We start from the raw sequence: 12,945 nt of genomic DNA, 5'->3' as shown, positions 1-12,945 counted from the left end.
AAGAGAAATCACACTGGCTAAAAAATAAAATGTAGCAGGTAATATCAAATAGAAAATAAGTATAGCAAAAGTAGGCTACTGTGTTAAATTCCATCACTGCATATTAGTCTTGTCAAATATAGCCTTGCATTACCTACTGTAAAGGTAGTAATACATTAAAAACACTTGTGAGTAGCCTACATACATGTGCATAAACAGACCAACATGAAGAAGAAGAAATGTTCAGTAAATATTTGGTGATATTTGGGGATGTATTTAAAATGTCAGCCTCTAGGAGCCGCTGCGGATTTGCCTGACTTTTATTTCTCTCAGTAAAAGGGATGCAGGTTTTGACAGGTCCGGAGTCGTCATTTTTTGCAGCGCAGGCCACCTTCCTCACCCGACGCACCGCGAGGCTCACCATCCTCCATCCATCCATCCATCCATCCATCCAGACCGGAGCCTGGATGGTCCAACACTTCATTAGCAATTTGCACACATAGTTCTGCCTTTTTATCCGGCATGTAACCCGGGTAATCGATCATTTCCAGCCCGTTTTGTGTGCGTTTTTCCCCCATGGAGGACTAGTCAGGTGGCGGATCCACCGCCCTGCAGGCTGCCGGGGAGAGACCGAGCTCCTCGCTGACAGGATTACACCCAGGTCGGGGAAGAAAACGTTGACTATGGTCGGTGTTTGTCGCTCAGGAGGCTCCTTTTGCCGTGATGTGAACGCGGACGAGGCGCGTCAACCTGCCGGGGATGATGGTGAGTTACCGTTTAACGCGCACGGTGCGTCTCTTTTGTCTCAGACACACGCGCCCGCTGTCAAGCATGATAAACCCGGGAGAGGTAAAATCAACAGCAGAGAAAGGCCAGGCTTCAGTGACACAGCTGTGGTGTGTGGAATCCAGAGTATGTTGCCTTTAAACGAGGTCAGCTGGCTTCGTGTGCTGTAAGCTGAGGTCGGTGGTGTCTGACCCGGATGGCCGCATCAGGGTCGATCATCCTGTCACTCAGTCGCTTCTCATTATAGCAGATGGATGAATAGAGAGATGTGTTCACCAGAGAGAGTTATGCGCGTCCTCAAGTCTGGACCAAATCCCTGAAGGGGTGTCACACACTGTTTTTGGTTCATGGAAACGTGTGAGGAGGTTGGAGACATGAGTTTCATGAGTTTCATGTTTATTTTACTCATTTGAAGTGAAAACAGAATGACGTAATGTCACTTTAATTTGATCTCTCTGCAAAGTAAACTTGACTGTCAGCTGAGACCCAGAGGTTCGGTTTGTTTACCTTTTCATATTTATTTACATCACCTGGTTAAATTAGTCCACATCTCGGGTGTGGCATTCACAGCTTCATTCTCCAGTTGACTCGCGCTGGAAGTTTCACCCTTTTTTTTCTATCTTCCAGCTCAAATGCAGAAATAATTAAAACGGGGACTCAGCGACTGGGTAAAGTGCTTCCTTTGCTAGAGAGGGATTACAATAAGACTGGTCTAAATTAATGCAGCATGGAGATATCCAGACTTTTAGTCTGTAGTACAAGTCCAAACCACTGGGTCCTACATTTCCCATAATGCAGCTCAGTTGTGTCTTTTCATTTGTTCATGTACATTGTTCCTGTCAAACTTCAACTTTCTTTCAAACACCACATTTCCAGGTTGGAGCTCAGTCTCCAGCCTAGTTGGCTATAACCCCGATGACATCATCACAATGTGACATCATCAGGGTTATTTTCTCAGACTTCGCAAAGCTCCTGCAGAGCAGCAGAAGAAAGCTCATCCAGCTGTTTTGTGGGATCCCTCTTGAGCAGAAAAATGATTTTTCATGTGTAAACTCACTCCGGTGCCCCTTTAACGATGACCTTGGTTTTTATTTTTAGTCAGCAGGCGACGTTAAACATTTAGTGTACTGAAATTAAAACACGCAAGTTTCATTTTAAGGCAGCATTACCTCAAACTGAACTGTTTTTTTCTGAAGCTACCGTTTGACCAAGCGGCAGCCTGCCAAAAACTGCATTTCATCGAATGGCCTAAAAAGCGAGTCAGTCCTTCTAGACCCCCGTGATAAAACATCCAACTTTACAGCAGAAATAAACATGTTTACAGCCTGGTTCAATAACGGTGAGTCTCTATTTGCTAATTTCCCCGTTCATGACAACTTTACGTGGTTGAAAATTTATATTATCACCCACTTAATATAATATTAAGGTATAAAGTTGTGCGTGATTAACGACATGGTCGCTTTGAGTGACAGTTGGAGGCTGTCACAGTAGACTAGCCGCCAGGTGGTTCAGCAACCAGGCTTCATTCGGCCGCCTCAGCTCCAACCATTTTTGGATTAGCCAGAGTCGAGGCTACGTCTTCGGTTACCCGATGCGCACCTCCTCAAAAATCTAACTGCACATCGCGGTGACGCAGACCACGCGAACTGTGATTGGTCAGCTTGGTAACATAACCTTCATCTATAACCCGGTGCGAGTTAACCATATTCATGCTCCCTGGAGGTCATTGAAAGGCATTCTGGGAAATGTAGGATATTGCTAACTGAGGCAGAAGCAGACAGGGCAGGTTAAAGGAAAGACTGCATTTCATCTCAAAAATAACTCCTGACGTGTTTAAGCTTCACAGACTGAAGTTATGAAACAGTGAGAGGACACACTGATGAAAACCCTGCAGACCTTTATCTGGCTCTTTGTGTATTCACGGTGTGTCAGGCCCGCCGTCTTATCAGCGCAGTCAGGCAGCACGGCTCGAGCTCTGCAGCCCGCCAGGGGAATGAAAATGCCACAACACGTCCGCCAGTGGGTCAACATCTCCGGCATGGCGCTGCTCGCATCTCCCTTCAACCCGCCTCCCCTCCTCCTCCCCCACTCCTGCCTGTTTGAGTGCCATGTAGGGAGGTTTATTCTCCGGCTGCTGCAGCATCACTATGATCACAGGCTGCCGTACAGGACCAGCTAGTATAGATAGTCACATTCAAATCACAATAATGACTTTTTTTTTCTGTCAGTGTGTGTGTTTTGTCCCATTTGTCCTTTTTAATTGCAGCATGTATGTAATATGAATAAATTTAGGTTTACATTTGTCGTTTCATGAATTTGGTGTGTTAGTTTTTAAAAAAAGATGTGACTTAATTTTTTCGTACATGTTGATATTTTATTCATGATGTATTGAAGAGCTGGCTGTAAGAAGATTGGATTCACAAGAAAACTTCGAGGTTCAGTGTGTAGGTTTTAGTGACATCTAGTGGTGAGGGTTCGAATTGCAACCAGCGGCTCACGGTGCATTCACGTGCTCCTCGGATAGTCCCAATTCCCGAGTTGTGAAGTCGTTCTTCAGACTTCAGGGTGTGTTCATGTGCTCTTAAGTCTGAATGTGGAATCAACATGGACGCCACTACAAAAATGTGTTGGATTAACATTATCAGAGCGTTTAAACAACACGCAGACATCTAGTTCACTTTACATGGACAGCAAACTAACTCTTATAACCATTTTAGAAATGTCATGTTTGCAAAATATGTACATGCACTACGTGATTTTACACGAATCAAAGTTCTTTATACAGTTTATTTCTCTTTTTGCAATAAAGCTTTATTTATTTAGCTTAAAAAATTTATTCCGGTTATTTTGGACTTTAAACTTCTTAACAAAGATGGCTGATGTCCTGCTAGCAGGTAATCGTGTGGTTCAACTGACGTTAGGGTATGAGTGTAAGTGTGGGTTAACTTTACTTTTTAAACCTTATTTTGGGGCAAAGTCATCAAACTTTTATTAGATTTTACTGCTGATTCTAAACATGCAGCGTATGTCCCGGTGACCAGCGAAGGTGCAGTTATGGATCGCTCCCCATTTATTCAGATAGGGGCCTGGTCTTTTTAGTCCGAAATAACCAGCAGAGGTGTTACCAAGATGGCTGCCGAGTGGCGGGACTTGCCTATAAGAAATTTGGTGAAACTAAAGAAAAAACAGAATAACGTGTGCATGAGACATTTGGTTCCGTAGTGAATCATCATTTTAACAACTTGTTAATGACATTTTACTTAGTAGGTGAGTCGGTGCTGTCACTTACCTCTTTAAAAAGAAACAAAAACCATGTTTTGGGAATAATTGTTTATGTCAATCCAGCAGCTTCCAGCAGCATCAGCGACATAGCCCCACATTCCTCCACCTTCACATGGACTTTGACATCAATGAAGAGCTTCGACTGCTGATGAAAACACACACGGTTTTATTCTCATGTTGCATTTTTGTTGTGTTTCCTGGCAGCATCAGTCTTGAGAACTTGCAGAAAGCGTGGTGTCCATATCAGAGTTTGCAACGAGGCGTTCAGGGTCCATCTGTGATGATAGTTCCACCGTCATGAGCTAATTAGTGTTCAGTCCCAAACAGTGAGCTGAGACCTGCAGGCTGATGAATGCCAGATGTTTGTTGGGAGTATTAGAGCTTGTTGTTGGAACTGACAGGTGCAGAGCGGCGACCAGAGGAGAGAAACGGTTGCTCATTCCTGCTTCAGGGTTATTGAACGCTTAAAAAACTCTTTTCTTTTTTGATCCTGGACTAGAGCAGAAATCCTGCTCACACTACAGAACACTGCTTTAGCACTTCGGTTTCTTCTCAAATGTGGCTTTTTATCTGTTCAGTTTGAAAGCATCTTGATGTGTCGTACTGAAAAGATTAGTAGTTTCATTGATGAGAAAGAAAACGTAACGATTAGATCGGTGATCAGGCTAAACTGCAAGATTATACTCTACTTTTTTTTTAGTTTTATATCCCTGTAAATATTAATATTTGGAGTTTGGACAAAAAAAAAATGCACAGGTCTTACTGAATCCACGGTTCTTGGAAATTTGGTACAGATTGGATTGTCTTTATTATGGATGAGTATATTGTAGGGCTGGACGATGCGGCCAGAAATGATATCACAATTAAAAGTTTCATATCTTTCGATATCGATAATTAATTATCACAATAAGTATCAAATCGTTATTTCTTTCGAGTTTAAAGGCTGATTTTTGCTCCTGAGAGAAAGTTGAAGAAACCTGATGGTTCAATGTGGTTTAAACTTTTCTTTATGGTCAGAACAATGATGCCAAACAGTGGATCACTTCACAAATCTGAGGTTGAACATTCAAAACAGTTATGATAAAATCTTTGTCAACAAATATGCACAAGTAAAAAAAGTCGGTCCTTTTCCCACAACAATTTCCCATTGTGTATGATTCATAAAAAATGTATTGAACATTTATTATATTGTTATTGAAAACATTTATTATTGCTATTGTTTTATTGTCCAGCCCTAGTATATTGGGGGTTTTTTTTCACAAGAAGCAATTAATTGTTTAGTCTAAACTATCAGTAAATAGCGAAACAGTCCATCTTCAGATAGTTATTTTTTTCCTACTAACAGTTAAAGATAGTCAGTTTAACGTGACCTTGGAGAAGCGCGAACCAGAGAATGTTTGTTATGTTTTACCTCACAAGCAGTTTATCGACTAATCAATTCAGCATGACATGGTGCGGGTTATTTCTCTTAAGGTACAAATAAAAGTTACAACGATACCTCAGCACAGAGGTCAAACAGATTTATGCAAGAAAATTGAAATTGCAGTGCACAAATTCTGCTGCTCGGTGGTTCATCATTGTCTGCGGCTGAAGCTTTGAAGCTAGAAATGACCGGGCTGATTGCAGCTCCTCACGTTGGAAACCCTCCGTGTGGCATCGACCGTCCCGCTGTGTGATCACTGTTACTGGAGGTGACATGTAAGGTCGAGCAGAGAGGATCATGGGTTATTCCTGCACGTGTCTAAGTGTAATTAAATGTTATTGCAGACATTGATAGGCTTCATTTGGGTTTTCTAATGAGCCAGAAGTCAGGGGAAATGTCTGTTGTTTATTTTTGACAGTGACATTATCACCTCAGTCCAGGTGTGATACGACTCAGCTCAGCGTTTTCATGTCCTTTCACAACTTAAACGGACGAACCTGCGAGCCTGAATGTTATTAATCAAACTCAAAGATTGTGATCTCACCCAGAGATTTTTTAAAGAAGTTTCTTTACAAATTGCTGCCATCTTGAGAGCCAAATTTTGGCAAAGGGGTGTCGCCTTTACAGAGTATGACTGGGGAGACAGCTGCCTATCAGGCAAACACACTGAAGATGAACACTCAGACGGACAAATGAAATGAAATGACTTTTAACTTCTTTTGAAGGAGACTGATCTTTAAACTTAATCTTTTATTGTGATTTCCTCACATCTTTAATTTTAGACTAATCATTTAATTTCCCTAGCAAGGCTGCAAATTTGGAGCGCTAGGAAAATTAGGGGGTAACTAATGAATAATTGTTACCTAAAGGGCGCAAGGTGACATCTTTAATCGTTTACTTTTGTCTGACCAACAGACCAAAACCCAAAGATATTCAACTTACTTTAATAGAAGATCAAGAAAAGTAGAATTCTCACATTTGAGAGCCTTGGACCATCAAACATTTGATCATTTTTTCTTTTGATCAACTAAACAACAATGAAGCTGTTACTAAAATCTGCTTTTTTATTTCACATTTAGCAAAGTAAGCTGCACCAAATTCATCTTGTCAAGACCTGCCGCCCAATTATTGTTTGCACCTGACACCAAAATGTGTGTTTCTAAACTGAAGGGAAAAAAAAACATTTTCAACAGAGGGTGGTTTCTTTTCCTTTTTTGCAACTGCTCTCGTTCTGTTGGGGGAAAAAGCTGTTTTGTCCACCTAAATCACAGAATGAGTGCATTTAAGAACTTGCGCTTCTCTCTCCTGAAGCCACAAATCACACAGAAATCACATGAAGGCCTGATATCACGGGGGTGTCCTTTCTGTTAAGTGATGGCAACTATAGTTTAAAGAAAAAGCTAAATCCTGCAGATCCACAGTCACATTCACAAGCATCTTCTTTCTTCATCTCTGATGTAAAACTTCACAGATTTTCTGTCATCACAACTAAAAGAAAGAGAAAAACTGAGGTAATAGGTTTTTCCAGCAGCTGTTTCTTCCTACTGTGTGAATCTGCCAACATTCAAGCTGTAACCCTGCGTTTGGTTTCTCCTCCGCGGGAACAAACATCATTGATATTCCTGAGCGGCTCCCTCAGGGCGCCGGCGGACGGGCAAAACAGCGAGCTGATTGAGGGGTGAGCAGTCATACTGAGCAGCGGGATTAAGACGGTGTGAAAAGGAGAAGCCTTTATCGTAGGAGGGAGGCGGTTATGTAAGAATGTATTTAGTTCTTGAGGTCTTCAAAAATGCTGCTGCAGGACTGATGGTCAGAAAGGACAGGAAGTGTTGGTGAGAGACCCGGGTGAGCCTGCTGTTCATGCAGAGCTCGTCTGACCTCGCCTCCGGCAGCACAGCAGTCAGTCGAATCTCATTATCTTTGAATCTGCGGGGAACGGATCACACGGACACGAGGATTATCAGCGCCGCTCAGATGCAGCAGAGGCCGATGTCAAGTGATCACGATTAAACTGCCAGAGCTTTTTATCTTTGTTAAGTCTAACACACAATTTGGCAAATGAGTGAAGAGACGAAAACATATGGAGTGATTTTCACCTCTGGGTAAATCTGAGATGTCACGAGGAGTCCTGAGCTCATGGGAAAACACTTGTGTGGCTCCGGAGGCTGAAATATTAACCCTGTCGAGTTGCATTATGGGAAATGTAGGATACAGTGGTTTGGAAGCTTGACCCATCCTAGAGACTAAAAGTAAGGAGATCTCGGCTTCTGCTGCCTCAATTTTATCCATTATTTTTAACATCGGTCTCTTGTGAGTCCCTCCAACCTTATGGAAGTCCAGTTCGAAACACATTACAGCGCCACTTTAAAGGCCTCTGCCCGGTGTTCACACCAAAAAGAGTTGAAAACAAACAAACAAAAAGGTTTATTAGATGCCAAAATGCTGCAGAGTAGTTTAATAATACTATGATGAAGGACTGTGGAAAGTTACCATGGTGTCATTTAATCTCCAATAATTGCCATGTGAACAGCAGAATTACGCTGCTCGTGTTACAAAGGAACATTGTTCCAGGAATTTTAATTTGCACATTGGCAGTGCGTTGCCCAATAACGTTGCATTGTTTGTGGCAAAGGTTCAGCCAGGTTCAGCTTTTTTTGATGCACTAATGCTGGGGTGAAGACAGCCGAGTGTGGGTCTACAAGTCTTTCAGGACTACGTGGAGACCATTAAATAGTATTTGAGCATTTTGACATGTTTGTTTACAAACCTGAGACAAGACATTTAACTGCAGAGACCTAATGACTATGGATTCAAACTGCGTGGCTTTGCAAGAAACTACAGCTATATGTTAACTACACGTCCAAGAAACGTTAACTTTTCAACAAAATTTTATCAAATTTAGATGTCCTTTGACCTGTAAATCACAAAGTCAGTGCTTACTGATAGGAATAAGAGATTTGAGACAAGCAAAAAGACCATATTCACCGTTATACTCCAGCTTTTCAAATGTGAGGATTTGCGGTTTTATATCTTCATAAAGTGAATATCTTGAGGTTTACCTTGAGCTTTGGGAACTTGTGAAGTTTCAGTATTTTTTTGACTAAAATTTGTTTGTCTAGAGGCACGTGTTCGCTGCTGCCCTCTCAGCTGTCTGTCAGGGTGAAAACAGACATGAACAAAGACCTCTGTGTCCTCCTCCTCCTTCTCCTCTTCCTCCTCCTCGATCCCCCATCAGCAGATTCTTCACATTCTCTTCAATCAGAGGAGACGGCAGGAGCTACATGTGGTTTTATAACTGGAGCAGCTCATTCACCCTCAGCCTTATGTAACCTGCTCTGTGTCTGAGGAGGTGTGAGAACGCCTCGGCCTCTTGGCGCAGGCGATCGTGCCTAATCTCTCTGAGTCGTGCGGGTGGGTTTTTCTTTTGTGGGTGAGAGCCGTCGACAGCTGCGAAATAATATTCATCTGCGCAAGTCACGTAATGTCGTTCTTGTCCTGTTAGAAAAGTCATGTGAATCACCATCTTCCAGTCATCCGAGGGTTTTGGTTTCAGAAAAGAAATTGAGATTGACACCTTCATCATCTGATCATCACAATCACCTTTCTCTCTTTGTTGATGTTGTGCTTTTCCTGGACTTAGGCGGGCTAGTTTGACATTTGAATTAAATAAAAAAGGTTACATGGTGACTTAGCATTTCTTATTTCTTAGTAAGAAAGGAAATGTACCCTACAAGAAGTAGAAAAAGCAATAGTTTGACATTTTGGAAAATATTCTTACACTAATTAGCTTAGCTTAGCATAAAGACTGGAAATGGCAAGCCAGTGTCATTTTTATTTTTGAGTTAAACCACCGTGAAGAGCTTATTGAATAAACCAACCAGATATAACGTGTGTGCTGGTAGGTTGATTTTGTTACCTTTGGACAGAGCCAGGCTGTTTCCGCTGTTTCCAGTCTTTATGCTAAGCTAAGCTAACTAGCTGCCGGCTCCAGTTTACCGTTCAGATGTAAGAACGATATGAATCTTCTTATCTAACTGTCTGCAAGAAACCGGATGAGGCTTTTTTCCCAAAATGTCAAATTATTCCAACATATTCCTCATACATAAAGGACAAAATGGACTGATTGATGTACAAGCGTTGGCGAGTTTCAGTCCTGCAACAGGCGTACCTTCAGTGTGTTATGTAAGTCACGTAACACGTGGTTAACGTTGTGAAACTGTTGTGGTGGTTTGGTAAGGTTTGGGAAAAAAGACACAGACTTTGTTGCTCTCTGACTTCTTCTGCCACTAGAGGTCGCAGCCTAACGTAAATATGAAATAAACTGCTGCATCATCGACCTATACGGCCGTCTGTCCTAGAGCGGCGTCTCCGGGGTCTCTAAGAAAAATACATATTGACTCATTTGTAGACATCGTTGCTTTCCCTTCAGTATGAAAGGTGAACGTCAGCTCACCTGTGTTTTGTACCTGAGACGTTGCTACTGTTAGCGTTAGTTGTAGTAGCTGGGAGAGCGTGACACGGTGAACACGGCGCGTTCCTTCAGATTCACGCCGTGTTGAAGGAAACGCTTCGTCATGTTGGTGCTGCTTCCTCCCTCGCACCAAACCTCCTTTCTGCAGCTGTTGCATTTTGCTGTGTTGTTCTCTTTTTTTTAGTGAAGCTAAGCCAAACTTTGGGATGATATTACGTGAGAAAAGTTGATCTAAAGGAGAAACAGATCTGAAAGCAGCACAGAATGCCTGAGAGCTGCACTGACTGCCCTGATTATATTTCTATATATTAAAATGCCACCTGCTACCTGAATTTTGTGTTCCCTTTTACATAAATAAAAACATTTCCACTATAAATTGGTGCAGAAACTCTTGCCAGGATGCAGGAACTGAAGTGTTTAATGATCAAAATTTCCTGGGTGTGATCCTCCTAGACTCCCCACTCATATATCTTCGGCATTGAGGATTTCTTTCCTTGAACACTGTTTAAGGATCTTTTCATTTCGTAACCTTAATTTCGCGTATCCTGATGTCTCTCAAGCTTCTCTCAAGTGTCTCTTCACACCCCTATTCTGAGCCCCTATATCCCCACTTTTCAACACAAAGTGACGCCCCTGGATAAGGGACACTTTCATGCACTGTAAAATGCACTCTGCTGTTCAATCGGGAGCTGAAATATGCGGAAAGTTGGGAACCGATAAGCAGAATCCGAACGCAGGGGTCTTATCAAATCTACGGTTCTTGGAAATTTGGAAACGGTTCTCGATACCCAACCCTACCTGTTGTATAAATCCAGTTTGCATAATCATTTCCCACATTAATGATCTGGAAAGACTGACCTCTTTTATTTGGGAATTTCCATCCTTCCCTGGAAAACACTGTCTTCAGCACTGTCATGCTGCTGTTCTTGGATCTGTCATGTCCTAAACCAATCTGACCTGCCTGTTGTCGACACGTGATGACACACAAACAAACACAGTGATCCTCAAACAGTCACGTTTCCACTGAAACCCGGCCAGTATTGACTGACATGTGCAGAGGGATGGCGTTCCAGGTTATCGGCAAGGCGATTGACGACTACAACCTCTCTCCCCGGAAGCTGACATGTAAACCGGTGACACACTCGGTCACACACACCACAAGCGGGCAGGAACGCTGGCAGCTCGCTCTGCGCTCGTCATGAACGGGCCAGTTTTTGGCAGCTCACCCAGCAGCCTGTTACCTTGGACGGCTCATGAACAGCGCTGAGAGACAGAGATAGATCTGTCTGCTTCATGTGCTCCTGCTCTTTTTCTCATTAAACTACCGTGAAGAGGGAGGAGAGGCTGCGGACCGGGACGTGATGCGGGCTCGGTCAGACCGGCACATTTCTCAGGTCAGTGATGGAGAGCGGAGCAGATTTAACTCCAAACCTGTTGGGGTTCAAGTTCAGATTGCACTTTAAGTTTTTAGGATACTGTAGTGATGTAAACTGTTGCTGGACAATAACTCAGTATTATTGATTATCGGCTTTCAGTGTAGTCTTGTTGTTTTCAGAATTCCGTTAATTAATGTTTTTCTGTTTTACATTTGAAAAGTTTTATTTGATGTGAGGCATCATTCGTTGCTGTAAAACCCATTTTGATTAATGTAATATTTATTTTATGTGATTTTGCTTAGCAACATAACAAACCTCTCTCAAAGTAAATGAATAATCTTCTTGTGCGAGACTAAACGAGATGCTTACATTCAGCTCTCAATTATTGTGAATACATTTAAATATTTTCTCAAACTTAATTTGTCATTCAGGAATGTAGGGCCGCAGCTCGCAATTGTTTTTGTTGTTAGAGTTTCTAAATCCATTTCAGGGCCTATAAAATGTCCCAAAATGGTTCAGCATTTCCTAAAGTCAAAGGTGACGTCTTAAAATGGACGAACCGTCCAAAAACCCAAAGATATTTAGCACATAAGCTAAAGAAAGTAGCAACACCTCAATGTTAAGAAGCTTAAAGTAGAGAATATTTGAAAATGAGTTATGCGAACTGGTTTTCTGTCAGCCATCTAATTAATTCATCAACTACTCATTTCAGTGGTGATGTCAGTCTGTTGTCCAAATGAATGCTTCAAAGCCAATGTGAAATTTAGTGTTTTCCATATTTAAAGAGTTTTGTCTGTCTGTAACAGCGATTTGATTTGAAGATCATTTACATCAATTATATGCTAATTGTTACTTTATGGGGTTTTACACGCACACGACACTGTGATACTGATAAACTGCCATGCTCATAGTTTTCAGACCAAAGAAGACGCTATGGTTCGGATCGACATGTGCAGCTTCTTTCAAAGATTTTATTCACTAAATGGTTGACTGAGGAAATAATTGTGGGATTAATTGATGATGAAAAAAACCTCGAACAAGTCTTGAACAGTCCTTATGTTTTTATGAGTGAACAGATTATTTCTCCAACGTTGCACCTTTGCAGTTTTGTATCAGGGGAACCGTTGCCAGTGTGAAGTGATTTGGAAAGGAGCTGAAGCGCAGTGAGTAATGCATTATGAGGCAGTTACGTAACACAACATGGTGGGAAGGCCACTGGTGTTTTTTTTTCTTACTCTCCCTTCTCTTTAGCTTTACCTCTGCCTTTCATGTTTTGCCTTCCTCTTATCACTTTTACATCAAACCGCCATCAGATAAAAGCGAGCATAAAGGAGGAACAACCATTTTCTTCACTCCCTGTTTGTATGTGCGGGGTTTAGGAGTAAGAACAGAGTGTAAAATCTGACTGAATGTCTCGGAACTCAAAGCATTTTGTGTTAAACATGTTTTTGAGGTTACAGAGGTATGTGTTTTCTATAAAAACAATCTGCCTTATGTTGGTATTGTTTTTATATTTAAATGGTTTATTTCTATGGGTTTCAGAGGTCTCACATTTAGTTTGATACTTTGCAGTTAAAGTGGGGAGTGAGTAACTAAGTACTTTTTAAAGGCATTTTTGCTTCGCTTGA

General features: G+C 41.8%; 1 protein-coding gene across 1 annotated transcript in view; it reads left to right on the top strand.

The window, feature by feature from the left end:
* The first annotated feature begins 20 nt into the window (after positions 1-20).
* tmem198b (transmembrane protein 198b) overlaps positions 21-12,945 on the top strand; it is a 32,444-nt gene continuing 19,519 nt past the window's right edge. The window contains exon 1 of the mRNA XM_046052328.1: positions 21-744. The gene's annotated coding sequence lies outside the window, so the exon portion shown is untranslated. The remainder of the gene's footprint in view (positions 745-12,945) is intronic.

This window comes from Micropterus dolomieu, linkage group LG01 (assembly GCF_021292245.1).
Source record: "Micropterus dolomieu isolate WLL.071019.BEF.003 ecotype Adirondacks linkage group LG01, ASM2129224v1, whole genome shotgun sequence".
Classification (NCBI taxonomy): Eukaryota; Metazoa; Chordata; class Actinopteri; order Centrarchiformes; family Centrarchidae; genus Micropterus; species Micropterus dolomieu.
This window is presented reverse-complemented; position numbering and strand designations above follow the sequence as displayed.